General features: G+C 34.3%; 1 long non-coding RNA gene across 1 annotated transcript in view; it reads right to left on the reverse strand.

The window, feature by feature from the left end:
* The window catches only part of LOC148109519 (uncharacterized), a 34,866-nt gene extending 22,447 nt beyond the window's left edge, over positions 1 to 12,419 (reverse strand). The window contains exons 1-2 of the long non-coding RNA XR_015725394.1: positions 12,362 to 12,419; positions 4,577 to 4,626 (exon numbers count right to left, since the gene is read on the reverse strand). This is a non-coding gene — a long non-coding RNA (uncharacterized LOC148109519). The remainder of the gene's footprint in view (positions 1 to 4,576; positions 4,627 to 12,361) is intronic.
* Positions 12,420 to 17,749: the final 5,330 nt, after the last annotated feature.

The following is a 17,749-nucleotide window of genomic DNA, read 5'->3' on the forward strand; positions in this document are numbered from 1 at the left end:
AACAGAGGTAGTTTAAAATCAATTTGTCAGAATAACAGAACAATATTTGCAATTATAAGGCAAATATTTTTGTATGCTGTTATAATGTCTGTATAATTGTTTCCTTTCTCTATAATGTAAATTTATAATTTATAACATTTAAGGTAGTTTGCAAATTATAAAATAATATGTTTAGTCTATAATTAGGTTTAATTTTTTAAAGATTTTATTTATTTATTTGAGAGAGAGAGAACAAGAGAGAGAGAGCAACAAGTGGGATGAGGGGTGAGGGGCAGAGGGAGTAGCAGGCTCTCCACCGAGTGGGGATCCAGACGTGGCGCTTGATCCCGGGACTCCAGGATCATGACCTGAGCTGAAGGCAGATGCTTAATCCACTGACTGAGCCACCCAGGTGCCCCTATAATTAGGTTTTAAACTGTTCCTCAAAGATCTAGAGTCTAGAAGAAGGGAACACATACAAGAAGGCAGTTTGGGGGAGGGACATCAAGTTCTATGCCATATTTTTCAAATATTTTCCACATAGAAATATATCCAAAAAAAGTTTGTAGAAAATGATTTTGCTACTAGTATTTTATTTTATTTTATTTTTAACGATTTTATTTATTTATTTGACAGAGAGAGACAGCCAGTGAGAGAGGGAACACAGGCAGGGGGAGTGGGAGAGGAAGAAGCAGGCTCCTAGCAGAGGAGCCTGATGTGGGGCTCGATCCCAGAACGCTGGGATCATGCCCTGAGCCGAAGGCAGACGCTTAATGACTGTGCCACCCAGGCGTCCCTGCTACTAGTATTTTAAACCAATCACAGAGGTTATCTTTCTGTAAAAATGTTATTCAAATCTTCTCATAGTAAATTGTAATTCTCTTACATATGTAAAGATATTTTGAATTATTCAGTTTGTAAACATATAACAAAATATTTAATAACATTTTAAATAATATTTAATGGACATCAAAGTGAGCCTGATATTTCTGAAAAGATTATGTGGTTCATGTATTATTAATGTTTTTCTAAATTCACATATTTAACATTTGCTAAATCTCAGAAATTAACAGATTACATTAAGATGCTGAATCAAACTATATGTTATACATGCCAAAGGCAGTTGATCATGAGGGTTAAGAGTGCAGACTTTGTAAAGAGTACCTGGGTTCAAATCCTAGTTCTACCAGTTATTTGGGAGACTTTGGTTGTGATGATTAATTTTATATGTCAATTTGCCTGGCCATGGGATACTAAGATTAAATGTTTTTCTGGGTGTGTCTGTGACAGTGGTTTTCAGATGAGGTTAGGATTTGAATCCATGGACTCAGAAAATTGCTCCCCCAGTGTGACTGGGCAACATCCAATCTGTTGAGAGCCTGAAAAAGAACAAAAGATGGAGGAAGAAGGAATTTGCCCCTTGTTCTTTTGCCTCACAGATGAGCTGGAACATCCCATGTCATCTTCTCTTGACCTCACATGGTACTTATACTATGGGTTTCCTTGGTTCTCAGGCCTTTGGACTTGGACTGAGTTATAATATCAGCTTTTCTAGGTCTCCAGCTTACAGGCAGCCGATCTTGGGACTTCTGAGCCTCCATAATCATGTGACCCAATTCCTCAGAATAAATCTCTCTCTCTCTCTTCATACATCTCCTATTGCTTCTGTTACTCTGAAGAACTCTAATACATTGGTGAAGTTACTTGGCCTCCCCATGTTTTAGTTTGCTCATCTATAAAATGGCAATAATAAAACACTTCCCAAATAGGATTATTGGAAGGTTCAATGAAAGAGATGAGAGAGTATATGTAAATATTTCTTAGAATTTAACAGATTAGGGGCGCCTGAGTGGCTCAGTCAGTTAAGCATCTGCCTTTGGCTCAGGTCATGATCCCAGGGTCCTGGGATCGAGCCCTGCATCGGGTCCTTGCTCAGCGGAGAGCCTGCTTCTCCTTCTGCCTCTGCTACTCCCCCTACTTGTGCTCTCTCTGTCTGTCTGTCAAATAAATAAATAAAATCTTAAAAAAACATTTAACAGATTATTCAGAACAGTGCCTTGCAAGTATAATAGCCATCACTTTAAGAGTGTTTGCTATGTCCCAGGTAGGTGTTAGGGTTTTATCATTATTCACTTATTTATTTGTTTGTTTATTCAAAAGAAAGTGATGCACTATGGTTATTTACCTGTCAATAACCACTGGCAGTGGTGTATTAAATGGTATTAGAGCAATTAGGCACACATGAGACTACAAGTAATAATGTAATAATGTCTTTTGTGATAAGGAATGCTTAGTTGAAGATATGTGTTTCTTTTTTTTTTTTTAAAGATTCTATTTATTTGACAGAGATAGAGACAGCCAGCGAGAGAGGGAACACAAGCAGGGGGAGTGGGAGAGGAAGAAGCAGGCTCATAGCGGAGGAGCCTGATGTGGGGCTCGATCGCAGAACGCCGGGATCACGCCCTGAGCCGAAGGCAGACGCTTAACAGCTGTGCCACCCAGGCGCCCCGAAGATATGTGGTTCTTACTCATTAAATAGTTCTGTATGTGCTTTAGTTCTAATTTACTTTATCTTTTAAGAAAAGGAAATAAATTATACAGAGAATTTCCCTTAAAAAATAACAATTCCACAGTTGTAGGAGATTGGAGGGAATTTTTAGATGATAGGTCAGTAGTTTTTCATTCACTTGAGCAAAGGTGATTTGCTTCCTTTATAGAACCAGCATTTTGCTCCTCATTATAGTAAGTAATGTCACATTTTTCTGACATCTATCTCAACCTTAGAATCAGGATTATTATCTCATTAATTTTCATATTTTCTGCAAGAAAGTCAATATTATCAGCTTCCATAATGGAGAAATTGTATGGCCAAAAGCCTTAGTAATTTGTCTATTGTTTCAAATCAAAGAGAGAAGCAGAGACTTTTTAATTCCAGTTAGGGATTATACTATTAATATCCTCACTTTATAGGTATTGAAAACCAATAATTACTTTTCTTCTTGGAAACCTAACATAAATGTATGTTTAGGGCATTGATAAGAAATATTACATTGTTTGGGGGCGCCTGGGTGGCACAGGGGTTGGGCGTCTGCCTTCGGCTCAGGGCATGATCCCGGCATTATGGGATCGAGCCCCACATCAGGCTCCTCCGCTATGAGCCTGCTTCTTCCTCTCCCACTCCCCCTGCCTGTGTTCCCTCTCTCGCTGGCTGTCTCTATCTCTATCAAATAAAGAAATAAAATCTTAAAAAAAAAAAAAGAAATATTACATTGTTTAGACTTCAATCCCTACATTGTTCTTTTATCATTGCAGGATATTTGGCTATGACCGACCATGTTGGCTGACTATCTATCTATCTATCATCTATCTATCTATCTATCTATCTATCTATCTATCTATCTCATCTATCTTTTATCCTTCTATTAGCTATATATATTAATTTTTCTTACTCAAAATTATAAATCTGAATATGTTGAAAACCTGACTTTTTAATTTACATTTGCCTGTAAAATTTTATGTTTCTTCTTTGCCTTTTCCAAAAATAAACACTTTTCAGCTCTATTTTTCTTTGCTTACGTCCATTATTCAACTCATCCTGAAACCATTCCATGCAGTAATTTTCTAAATGATTCAAAGTACATCAAAATTTCTGCCTTAATATACATTGTATAACATTTCCTTGTCAATAAGGAGTTTTCAGCTTTCCTTTTACAAACTGTTATTCTCCTTTCAAATATAAAAATATTTTCTTACATACGTTTTTTGTTTGAGTACTTATCAGTAGAGGCTTCAGTTGGATGGATGTTAAAATGAGGATTATTTTTGAAGAGCCCCTAATTAAGATTATCAGGGAGATTTAGAGCTTTTGTGGATGCATATGAAGCCAAGGACAAAGATATAAATGCATTATCATGAGCAACCTGAAGGATCAATGAGGGGTGGACAAAAGACCTATGTATTTTTATACCTCTTTTGCCATCCAACCCTTCCCCCCACGCTTCAGAAGCTGAAAGTTGTTGAGTAAACTATAAAGCAAAGCACAATGTTCTACTTAATTTAAACAGGATTTTCCCAGATAATGGAATTATAGTTTTCTCGTTATTTCACATGAGCCTTTAAGAGCCATCAGACATACTTGAATTTGTATTAAGAATTCCAAGTCACCTATCAAGGATTTTTCTAAAGCACAACCTCTGTTATTTACTGCTATGTTACTAGAGAATAGGAACTCTGCTTTTCTCATATTTTATAGACTCATCACTGCCATTCAAAGAGGTTTTTCATGATGGTGATGACACATCTTCTCTTCTTTATGTGTTTTATGCTTGTTCTATCAGTTGTGTATGTTCCTTCCCTTCAAAGAACTGTGTGTTGTTGAAGACTATTACTGAAAATACCTAAACCTGCTTGACCCAACCCTCTTAATACAAAAAGTATCTTTCAAAGAAGATGAAGTATTTAATAATAAGTAAATAGAGAAAACAGAAAACACAGCTGCTTTATTGGCTGTATGTATTTATGTGCATAGTTATATATGAACAAGGGCAGGAAATGGTCTTGACTTCTTTTCGATAAAACAAGAACAAAAGATCCTTACCATTGCTGTCTCCCGCAAGCATTTTTTTTTTCCACTTTTTTTCTGGTTCCCTAGATGGGGGTAAGGGAAAGGGACAGTGTAAGATACTGTGTATAAGTTACTTCAATTTTTAAAAATTTGTTTTATGTAAATTATAAGGTTATACTTTTTAAACTTGAATATAAAGTCTATCATGTAGATTATAGTTTTTATAGTGTATAATTCAGAGATGTGCTTTGATAAGTACTTACTAAAATTATTTCTAGGTTTTTAAAAATTGTAATACATATATAAATTGTTTCTTGTTTTTAGCACATTTAATTGTAACCTGAGCATAAAGTAAAAATGTTTGTTAAATTCTTAGAAAAAGAAACTTTAGAAATTATAGTGTTATAGTCTTTAATAAAAAATATTGAAAATTATTTTAACCAATATACTCTAGAATCAATTAGAATCATATATTTGATCAATTATTTGGTTAAAGAAAAGCAGCAAAATAAATCACTAGAGAGAGAAGATTTTAGATTTACATGTTGGAATACAGTTATATATTGCCACAATAAGCCTGATACAAAGCAAATTAACAAATGCAGATGACATTCAACTGAAAATGAAATCTCAAGATTTTGAAGTTGGGATGGCATTGAGCCATTTGGTTTTAAAAATCTGTTTTCAGATTTCTTTTATTTTAAATTTTGTCATAATAAACCTGCTTTGTGAGTTAAAACTATTTTTAGACTTCTGCTTTTCAGTTCAACAAGGAAAGAGGTTGGAGGTTGTCACTCTGTCCTAACAAGTAAAAGCTCAACAAACTGAAAAATCAACATGTCTTCTTAAGATGTGCCAGAGAAGCGAGGTCACAGGGGAAACCACTGTCCCCCAAATTAGAGAAACAGACAGGCTGGATATAGAGAATCACAGTGTAGTGAAGCAGAAATCCCTGAGTAAAATCCTTTGCAGGAACCAGTGCTGGGGTAGGAAAAACTAAACTGTAATTGATGAATTGCTAGAGGATCAGAGTGGACAAGTCTTTGAGTTAAAAACTCCAAGGAGACCCAGCCATAGGAGGGTTCTCGCACTTGTGAGTTTTAGTACCCATAGCTCTTTTGGGCTCTCACAGTGACGATCAGAGAAAAAATCCTGTTGCTTTCGGCAAGGGAAGGAGAAAGACAAAATTTTGAAATACATCAGAGCATTATGTTCTTCTTAGCAAAGCCTTCCCTAAAGACACTATTTTTACCAGAGTCTAACTTGGGATTTTATCAGAAACCAACTGACCCAAAATATGGAAAATATCCAACACCAGCCAATTCTAGACATCCCCCTTATCTAAGGGAGTGAACAATACTGAGAGTACTTGTGAAGCTCATAGAACATAGTTTCAGGGACACGAGATCACTAAAATCCTGCAAAAGAATCATAGGACTAAAGAATAGTCCTTCTCCCCTACTCCTGACCACCACATCGCTAAAGGCCCATTTACTTCAGTTCCTTTTATCTGGTACATCATGTCCAGTTAGCAAAAAAAGATTACATACTAAAAGACAAAAAAAAAAAAAAACCAAAAAACAAAAAACGACAACAAAAAAAACTCAAACCAAACCAAAACAAAAAACACAGTTTGAAGAAACTGAACAAACATCAGAATGAAAACCAGATGTGGCAGAAATGTTGAATTATCAGACCAGGAATTTTTAAAAATCAGATTAATATTCTTAGGCTTTTCATAGATAAAGTAGACAACATGCAAGAACAGATAAGTAATGTAAGTAGAAAGATAGAAATTCTAAGAAAGAGCCAAAAAGAAATGCTTGAGATAAAAAAAACATGGTAACAGAAAAGAAGAATGTCTTTGGCAGGCTTATTAGAATATTGAACATGGCTCTGGAAAGAATCTCTGATCTTAAGAATAAACAGAAACTTCCAAAACTGACAAGCAAAGAGGAAAAAAGACAGAAAATAATTGAAGAGAACATTCAATAGCTGAGACATAACTATTAAAGGTATAAGACACATATAATGGGAATGCCATAAAGGGAAATGAGTGATAGGAACAGAAGAATTATTTGAAACAATAATGGAAAATTGCCCCAAATTAATGTCAGACATGAAACCACAGATTCAGGAATTCTAGAACATGCCAAGTAGGATAAATGCCAAATAAATTACACCTGAGTATATGGTATTCAAAGTGGAGAAAAATCAAGACAGAAAAAGAAAAAATTGAAAGTAGCCACAACCCCCACCCCCCAGCACCTTATCTATAAAGGAGCAAAAATAAGAAAACATCTGACTTCTCTTCAAAAATCATGCAAGCATGAGGAGAGTGGAGTGAAATATTTAAAGTGTTAAGAATTTCATATCTTGTAAAATTCTTTCAAAAGTGAAAGAGAAAGACCTTAAATATTCTCACCACACACACACAAAAAAGGAAGTAACCATGTGAGATGATGGATGTGTTAACTAATCTTAATATGGTAATCACATTACTATATATATATATATATATATATGGATGTCAAATAATCATATTATACACTTTAAACTTATACAATGTTATTTGTCAATAAAGCTAGAGGGAAAGAAGTGAAAGAGACATAAAAATGTTGTCAAACAAAAGTTGACAGAATTTGTTGCCAGTAGAACTACATTGTAAGAGATATTAAAAGAAGTTCATCAGAGAAGAGGAAAACAATATAGGTTGGAAACTCAGATCTACATAAAAAAAGGAGCATTAAAGAAATTATAAATGAAAGTAAAATAAAATCTTCTATTTTTCTTATTCATAAGTGACCTAACAGATTTGGTTTGTTCAAAATAATAATAGCAACAATATATTTGATTATTTGTGTGTTTATTTATGTGTATGTGCATACCTTATATATAATATATGTTTATGTATGCGTACTATAAGTGAAATGAATGGCAATAATGATATAAAGGACAGGAATGAGGTATTAGAATTATTTTGTTATTATAAGGTATATGTACTACATGTGAAACAGTATAGTGAAATTTAAAAGTAAACTTGGATTAGTTGCATATGTATATTGCAAATTCTAGGGCAACCACTGGGAAAAAGTAAGAAAAGCAGTATAACTGACATGCTAGGAAGGGAGAGAAAATAGAATCATATAAATTGCTCAGTTAAAATAAAACAGACAGAAAAAGAGGGGAAGACAAACACTGGAACAAAGAACTAGGGCAAAGAATAGAAAACAGTAAGAAATATGGTAGATATTAATCAAAGTGTTTCAATAATTATTTTAAATGTTAAGGATCTAAATACATCAATTAAAAGACAGATTGTCAGAGTTGATCAGAAAACAAGACCCAACTATCTGTTGTTTACAAAGAACCCACTTTAAATATAAAGACACATACACATTAAAAGCATAAGGAATGGAGAAAGACATATGTTGACAACACTAATCAAAAAAAGCTGAAGCAGCTATATTAATTTAAGAGGGAGCGGACTTCAGATCAAGGAAAAGTTTTAGGGAAAAAGAGGGACATCCACATAAGGATAAAGGGGTCAATTCTCCAAGAAGATGTGACAGTCTTCAATGTGTATGCACCTAACAACAGAGCATTAAAATATGTGAGGCAAAAACATAAAATTGCAAGGAGAAATAGATGAATCCACTATTATAATTGGAGAATTCAACACCCCTCTGTCATAAATGGACAGATATGGCAGGTAGAAATTCAATAAGCACATAACCAAACTTAACAACACCATCATTCAACTGGATATAATTGATATCTATAGACTACTTCATTCAACAACAACAAAATACACATTCCTTCCAAGCTGACATGGAACATTCACCAAAATAGACTACATTTTGGGACAGAAACACACCTTTACAAATTTAAAGGAATAGAATTCATACAATGTCTGCTCTCAGACCACAGTAGAATTAAAATAGCAGTCAGTTGCATGGATAGCTAGGAAATTCCCAAATACTTAGAGACTAATAGCATATTTCTAAATAACACAGGAATCAAATAAGAACACTTAAGAAAAGTTAAAAATTATTTTAAATTAAATAAAAACTAAAACACAAATTTTCAAAATTCGTGGGATGGAGCAAGAGCAATTCTTAGAAGGAAATATATAGCATTGTATCCGTACACTAGAAAAGAAGAAAGATCTAAGTTAATAATCTAAGTTTTCACATAGGAAACTAGAAGAGTAAATTAAATCTAGGGTAAGCAGAGGAAATAAATAATAAACATTAGAGCAGAAATCAATGAAATTGAAAACAGGAAATCAGTAAAGAAAATCAAAAAAACCAAAAGCTGGTTCTTTGAAAAGAAAGATCACTAAAAACAATAAGCATCTAGCCATGCTAAGAAAAAAAGAAAGAGGACACACATTATTAATGTGAGAAATGAAAGAGAGGACATCACTATAGATCTCATGGACATAATAAGAAATACTATGAGCAAGCTATGCTCACAAATTTGATAACCTAGATGAAAAGGACCAATTTCTTGAAAGAGAAAATCTGCCAAAACTCAGACAAAAAGAATTACAATCTAAATAGGCCTACATTTATTAAAGAGATTGAATCAATAACTAATAACCTAAGGCAAAAAGCACGAAACTCAGATGGGTTCATTTGTGAATTCTACCGAATATTAAAGGAAGAAATTATACCAATTTTCTACAATCTCTTTCAGAAGATGGAAACACAGAAGAAATATTTCCTAACTCAAAACGAGGCGAAGACATTGCATGTAAAGAAAAGCACAGACCAATATCTTCCATGAACATAGATGCAAAAATCCTCAACAAAATGTGAGCCAATCAAATCCAAAATGTATAAAAAATTATCAACCAAACCAAGTAGGATTTATCCCAATTATGTAAGGCTAGTTAAACATTAAAAAAAATCAATAAATGTAATCTATCATATCAACAGGCTAAAGAAGAATAATCACATGATTATATCAATAGATGAAGAAAGTACTTGACAAATCCGGTACCCATTCATAATAAAAGCTCTCGGTAAAGTAGGAATAAAAGAGAACTTTCTCAATAAAGAATATCTACAACAACTCTGCAGCTCACATCATACTTAAAAGTAAGAAATTTGAAGCTTTCCTATAAGATCAGGAAAAAGGCAAGGATATCTCCTTTCACCATTGCGTTTTAACATTGTACTGGAAATTCTACCTTAGTGCAATAAGACAAGAAAATGAAATAAAAGATATACAGATAGGGAAGGAAAAAAAAAAGATGCTCATCTGTGAAGAAAATTCAAAAGAATTGATCAAAAACTCCTGCAGATAATAAGCAATTATTGCAAGGTTGCAGTGTACCAGGTTAAAAAGGTCAATCATCCTATATACCAACAATGTACATATAGAATTTAAGATTAAAAATGCAATATTGTTTATATTAACACCAAAAAGTTAAATACTTAGGTATAAATCTAATAAAATATGTATAAGATCTATATGAGGAAAACTACAAAATTCTGATAAATGAAATCAAAGAAGAAATAAATAAATGAAGAGATATTCTATATTCATGGATAGGAAGACTTGGTATTGTTAAGGTTTTGTTCTTCCCCACTTGATCTACAGGTTCAGTAAGATCCCAATCAAAACCTTAGCAAGTTATTTTGTGGATATTGATAAACTGATTCTAAAGTTTATATGAAGAGTCAAAAGACCCAGAACAGCACACAATATTTAAGGAGAAGAATGAATATGGAGGACTTCAAACCTAAAATATAAAGCTACAGTATTCAATCATGACTTACTATAAAATTAGTGTGGTATTGGGGAAAGAATAAACAAATAGATCAATGGAACAGACTAGAGATTCAAGGAAGAGACCCACAGAAATGTAGTCAATTGATATTTGATAAAGTAGCAAAGGCAATGCAAAAGAGGAAAGATAGTCTTTAACAAATGGAGCTGGAAAAACTGGACATACACATGCAAGAGATGAATCTAGACACTCTGGAACATACTCTCAGTGCAGTATTTGCAGCTATATAACAATTTTTCTCTGTGTCCATATCTTACATACACTGTATTCAAGAAGATTTTCACTGATAGAAAAGCAAGCTAATACAACTAACATTTTATCTTATTTTCAATATACTTAATGCATATACCTTGGATCAGGCAATTACGAATTTGTAAATAAAGTTTTATTGAAACACAGGTGTGTCCATTCATTTATGTACCGTTGGCAGAGTTAACAGTGACCAAAACCCTGGCAAAGCCATATTTACTATTCGGCCCTTTTAAGAAAGTTTTTAATCCATTTTTGTTTGAAAACATTGTCATCTTCCACCTGAAAAGTGAGTGATTCATGGATGGTTCAAATAATGTAGTATTTTCCCCTCCTTAATTTTCTAGATAATTTATGACGTTAGAAATTCTACCATTTATCTTGGGAATATATTTGTGATAAATTTGAAGAGTAATCTCAATAGGCAAAAATATAAGCTAAATTTTTGCAAACTGGGAACCTAGACTGAAGAGTGAGGAAGGGAGAAGTATAGAAACCCAACCTTGTTACATTTAATAAAGGATAAAATGTTACCCTACTGTTAAAAATAAACACACTGAGGCCTAGGGAGGACACGGAACATAAAAATGCAAAACGCCCTGCAGCTGATCAATTAGAGAGCCAGGATTCAGACCCAGGTCTAATGCCAAAGTTTGCATCCCACCCCCCCCCCCCCCCCCCCGCTGCACCCCCTCGATGTCACACAACCTCCTACATCTAACACATGTATTCAGGCAGCACAGTATTTGCTGGTGCCAAGTAACTGTGGGTTTAGGTCCATGCAAACTATCCTAATTCCAATGAAAAATTGATTTTCAAACCTTAGTATAGCAGGGAATGAGAAGGAAGGCCATGTTCTTGTTTGTTTTTCCAGAATTCCCACAAACTAATGAGATGGAAATTCTGCCCTTTTGGAATCATTAGAATGTAATCCCCCCCCCCCCCATTCCTTCTTTACTTTTCTAGGGAAAACAAGTGCCCTCCCAGCCCTTCCTAGTTTCTCTTTCAGATCAGCTCCACTGCAAAAGCATGAAATCTTGCCCTGCTTCTTTCCCTAAAGGTGTCCTCCTGGGGGAAGCAGCATTTGTTCACCTGCTCTGGGTATAACTGAGGGTATTGGTTTAGTTGGGAGTGGGAAGGGTGAATAGCAGGTCAAGGCACATTTACTACTTTGCCAGCAATAAATATATTTTTATCTCCATCTTTTTGTCCCTAATTTGGAGGAAATTGGGATATAGTCACCTGCCCAATCATTTTCTAGAATCAAGGACATTACCACATACTCAACATCTTTTTGTCACAGGAGTGCTATTTTCAGTTCTCATCTCAGACAGATAATGTTCTACTGTCAGAGGCACAGAATCTTATGACTGTAGTGGGGATCTTAGAAGTCATTTAGTTTAGTCTTCCTGGCAATGCATAATTTAACAAATATCACCTTATCTGTTTTAATTAGCTAATTTGTGTATGTTACCTACAAAACTGCCATATAAAAGAAAAGCCGAAACACATTTGCTGTTTATAAAGTCACAGTCCTTGAAGCTTGGCAAAATTCTGACTGTCTGAAATGTGTAACATTCTAGCTATGATATCAGAAACCAACTTTTGATCCCATCAGGGCTGGAAGGGGTTAGCACAAGATAAGATTTAGTGTTTAGAGTAGTTGTACTGCCCTTTGAAATCCCTATTTTCAGGTAAATTTTTGAAGCAAACAAACATAAACAAAGAGAAGAAAAAAAAGAAAATGAAGGTTATTTGGAGTGGCAAACCTTAAAAGTCTTTCTTCACAGCCTCTTGTATCTCCAAGGAATCTCTTTTGGCTCACGGGTCACTCTGTTATTGGAAGGAAATTCAAATGCAAATAATGCAGCACAAGGTGTTCTATGAGCCATGCTGGTTTCTTGCCAAGACTGGCTTCACTGAGCATGTTACCTAGGCAGTCTTGCTTGCTTTAATACTCAGCTGTTTCTATCTTAACATTGTCAATAATTTTTGAATAAGGAACTCCATAGTTTTTTTTTTTTTTTTTTTGTTCTTGTTTTGCCCTGGGTACCACGAATTCATGTAGCCAGTCCTGGTTCTTGCTAAAGCAGACTTCCGCTCTATATTACATCTCCCAAATAACATGAAAAGTGTATGTGTTTTGTTGCTGTTGTTTGTTCGCTTTTAGGATAAGTCAATGACTTTTTTAAACTACTTACCAAAGACAGTGTAACAAACAAGTTACACCATCAGTGAATATGTTTCAAGTTTTTTGTTTGTTTTGTTTTGTTTTGGTTTGGTTTTGGTTTATTACAGCTCTCTATCTTTTTAAGAAACAATAGGAAATGGGAATAGGAATAGAAATCTTTTCCACTGGATGGATAAGGGACCAGAGTAGACTCATTTTTTTTTAAGATTTTATTTATCTATTTAGAGAGAGAGCATGCACCTGTGTGCAGGTGAACTGGGGGAGGGGCAGAAGGAGAGGGAGAGGGAGAATCTCAAGCAGACTCCGAGCTGAGCACGGAGCCTGACTCAGGTCTCAGTGCCACCACCCTGAGATTATGGCCAGAGACAAAATCTAGAGTTGGATGTTTAAACGACCGAGCCACCCAGGCATCCCCAGAGTGGAGTGGATTCATTTTTAAAACTACGAAGAGTAATGCCTCTGGAGTTATACTTCTGTTCAAATCTGGGATAATTCATTTGTAAGCTCTGTGACTTTGGTAAATTAGTTAACCTCTGTCTCAATTTTCCCATCAACAAAACAGATAATAGTAATATTTATCTTGTAGGATTATTTGAGGAAAAATGAGATATATGTAAAACACTTAGCACAATGTGATTAATACTGAGATATTAATATCCCCAAATGCCTAAATTCACCAGCACATTGTTTTATAGATGCTAAAATAAATATTAATTAAATTGTTAAATTAAAAAAAAACTAAAAAGATATCAAGACATATCCAAGAAAAACTTTTTACTGACAAAATTTATAATACGTTTTCCTATATACTTCATTTAACAAATTATTTTTTCAATAGTGATTCAGCAAATATGGACCTTAGAATATTGACATTTTTATTGCCTATAAAGCACTTGGATTTCCTTAAAAGAAAGTATACATAAATTCTTAGACATCAGACAATATTACTCATTTTCTTAAAATAATTTCCAGCAGTTTTTAAAATTTAAACAAATCAGGATAAAAAATGACCAACAATCTTGACCAGTGTCATTTTTAGATATCAAATTTATAAGTTTGACTCAGATATATAAACATTGAAATGTGTTTATGTGTGGCCTGCATCTACTCTGTACAGAAGAAAAACAATTTAAGACCATTCATTGATAAGAAATACCGGAAAGTTTCCTCAGAATCCACGTGATGAAGGGTGCTGGAGAACTGGTGATCAGTGAACCTTTCTACATGAGTATGAGATTTGCTATCAAGGCTCTGAAAGCACAAAGCCTCCAAGGCAAATGAGAATAATAATCATAATCCCAGTCATAAGCCTAATAACACGGGAGTGATTAAATATCACTCTCTGGGGAAGAAATAGATTGATTCTGTTTCATAAAGGGGAAAAACTCACATCTTCCTCAAATATGGCATTAACTCTATGGCTAAAGTTGGGTTTCAAGTGGAGGCTGGTACATTGAGGAGAGATAATTAACTGCTTCTCCGAGGTATAAGCACTTACCACATGCAGAGTGGTTATATTGACTAAGCATCTAATTTGGTATTAGCACATTTTAGCTGCTGAATAGATATGATCTTCCTTTTGTTTCCAACCTGCTAGCAACCACCTAATTAGATTCTATCATCACACCTCCCATCCAACACTACCAACAGCACCCTTCGGTCAAGATATACACTCTGTCTTTTAAATGGCAGACTTCCATGAATGCGCGGCCATCAGAATGTTCATCTATAGCTGGTGACGTCCAGTATGCCTGGCTCTGCCTTCAGCCGGTTCCATTTCTTTAACTAGAAAAAATTAAGTTTTTTAAAAACAAAAATTCTTGTCAGTGGATATAGCACTTCCTCTGCCTTCTTCCATGTGTTTGCAACGGACTCTGAAAGCCATTAAGTGGATGACTCTGAGGGAAGAAATTTGGTATTTATTTATGTATTTATCACAATCCCATTCTCCCCCACATTTTTCTTATTTGACATTGTTTAGGAAGGAAAGTAATAAACTGATCTCATTTATTCATGTCATCTCTTGTAAAGATTCTCATCACATTGTAATTATAACATATATTGTACTGTTAACTCATGAGCACAAAATCGTCCCATAGAGGCTACCAAACAAGCATTTCAGTACAACAGGCTTAGTTAGCACTAAGGCAGATTCGACACAGGACAAAATAACTATATTCCATTTTGTTCACTCCCTTCAAAGATGAGCAATACTTCAGAATAATATGCTTAATAGAAAAGTTACCCAGGCAACTAAAGAAAGTATTCTTTTTTCAAGCTCTTCTAAGGTAAAGGTATTAATTGACTTGATTTATCTACTTCAAATTGTTGGTTCACACATCCTGAGAGGTCGAAAAGAAAGTGTGAATAATAATAATTTAAAAAAATAATTAAAAAAAATTTTTTTATTTTTTAAAATTATTTTTAATGTTTTTTATTATGTTATGTTAGTCACCATACAGTACATCCCTGGTTTTTGATGTAAAGTTCGAGGATTCATTAGTTGCATATATATAACACCCAGTGCACCATGCAATACGTGCCCTCCTTACTACCCATCACCAGCCTATCCCATTCCCCCACCCCCCCCCGAAGCCCTCAGTTTGTAAAAAAAATAAATTTAATGGTTAGAATGATAAATGCATTCATTTAATTGGTGCAGTAATCAATGTTTACATTCTAGTTCCCTTTCTTTATTTCAGGATGAATCACGTGGTGGAAAAACCCCAGTAGGTTCATACCTTAAGGAACCACAAGTTTCTTTCTACCTCCTTATTACTAAGAGAGAAGTCAATTGCTGCACATTTGAAAATATCTGTATAAGTCAGAGTAGTATAAATTAAAAAAGAAAAATGTTATACAACCAATTTAAACTAAGCCATATAAATAGGAGCAAGGTTTTGTTTTTGGGAACTGAAGTAAACTGAGACTAAAAGAAGGGTGATTACTGGGGCTCCTGGGTGGCTCAGTCAGTTGAGCTACTGGCTCTTGATTTTGGTTCAGGTCATGATCTCAGGGTCCTGAGATTGAAAACAGTATTGGGCTCCCCACTCAGCACAGAGTCTCCTTAAGATTTTCTCTCTCCCTCTGCCCTTCCCCCTGTTCCTGAGCATGCACTCTCTCTCTCTCTCTCAAATAAATAAATAAATAAATAAATAAATAAATAAATAAAGTGTTTTTTAAAAAAGAGTGATTGCTTTATCCAGTTCCATCATATAAATTTCTAAAAACTAGGAGCACTGAGTTCTGATCCTGTATCTCCACCTTTAGACCTTGCTGCTCAATGTATACCATAGTGCTAACATATTAATATTCAATAATGCTGGTGAGGTTTTAGACTAAAATGAAATATAGCTGTCATTAGATATAAATTCAGCAAACTGTGATGCTAAAATCCAGTTTAGCAAAGAAAGACGAAAGAAGAAGAAAGAGAAAAGAAAAGGAGAAAGGAGAAAGAAAAAGAAGAGAGGAGGTCAAAGAGAGAAAAGCAAGCTTTGGTACCGGAGAAGCATTGTTTGAACCTGACCTTTGTCAGCTAAGTAGGAAACCATGCATGACATATGTACTCAGGGTTCACAATCTGTTTCTTTGTGAGGTACTCAACCTTCCTGATTATTCTGTGTTCTTACAATTTCTCTCTCTTTTCTATTCAGCATTGCAGATCCTGGATGTGAGACAGATTCAATGTTTTAAGACTGTCTGAAGTCTCTTGCTTATCAAAGAGAGAGAAAGACAAAAGCATTAAAATACTAAGCGTTTCAGGGCATTATGTCTTTTTAAAAATCAATAGTTAATAATGATTACCTATAATTATATATGCAGATGTTAGCTAAAGCTATACATAAATATGTAAATTTAAAAACTGTCAAAAATTTTAATTGCTTAAGATTTTTAGACTTGATAAAATGTTCATTATCATCAGTTGTAATCTCAGTGGCTTTACCGTTAGGGTTGCAGTAAGGATTGGACTTAATTGGAAAAGACTTTATGTGTGAAAAAACAAACAAACAAACAAAAACAATTTATTATGGAAGGAGTATTGGAGTTTATTCGCAGTTGGAAAAGACTATTTGGGAAAAAAAAAACACTCCTTATGAACTGAAATACTCTCATATTCTCAGAGTGTTTTTACTTCTTTTGTCTAGAACTTTGTCTCTCCGCTTACTATAATTACTTTAATTATCTGATGTTCAAATATTTTTAAAATAGCAAAATCTAGCCTTGAACTGAACCCTGTACTTATATTATTATTTTTTCATATTTAAGTTTCAAATAACGTTTTTAAAATAAGCCCCAAAGTGTACTGATTTATACATCTCAATAATAAAATATCATGGTGACTTTTTTTTCTTCTCCGAATTTTATTTAAATTCCACTTAGTTAACATGTAGTGTAATATTAGTTTCTGGTGTAGAGTTTAGTGACTTATCACTTAAAATATCCAGTGCTCATCACAAGTGCCTTCCTTAATCCCCATCACCCATCTAACCCATCCTCCCGCCCACCTCCTTTCCAGCAACCGTCGGTTTCTTCTCTAGAGTTTTAAGAGTCTGTTTCTTGGTTTGCCTCTCTTTTTTCTTTCTCCCTAAGTTCATTTGTTTTGTTTCTTAAATTCCACATATGAGTGATATCATGTGGTATTTGTCTATCATGGTAACTATTGTTCCACACATTAACATTTGGAAAAACCTGTAAATATTATCAGTCATCTTGACCTCAGGCATTAGAATTTTAAAAAGCTGATATAACATTTGAGCTTCCATTTGTGAGTTCTTCGGATTGGTTTTGGTATAAGTCAGACTACACAGTGGCTTATATAAAATACTTAAAATTTATGCTGCTAGAGATAGATATTAACACATCAGTCTTTGACTTCTGCTTTTCAACAGCATTTTTCCACTTTAAAAGCACAACCTTTTGATGTGTGCAGGCACAACATATCTGCAATTATATAATTACATGATGC

The sequence above is a fragment of the Ursus americanus genome, chromosome 8 (assembly GCF_024610735.1).
Source record: "Ursus americanus isolate L20-20 chromosome 8, mUrsAme1.1.p, whole genome shotgun sequence".
Taxonomy (NCBI): domain Eukaryota; kingdom Metazoa; phylum Chordata; class Mammalia; order Carnivora; family Ursidae; genus Ursus; species Ursus americanus.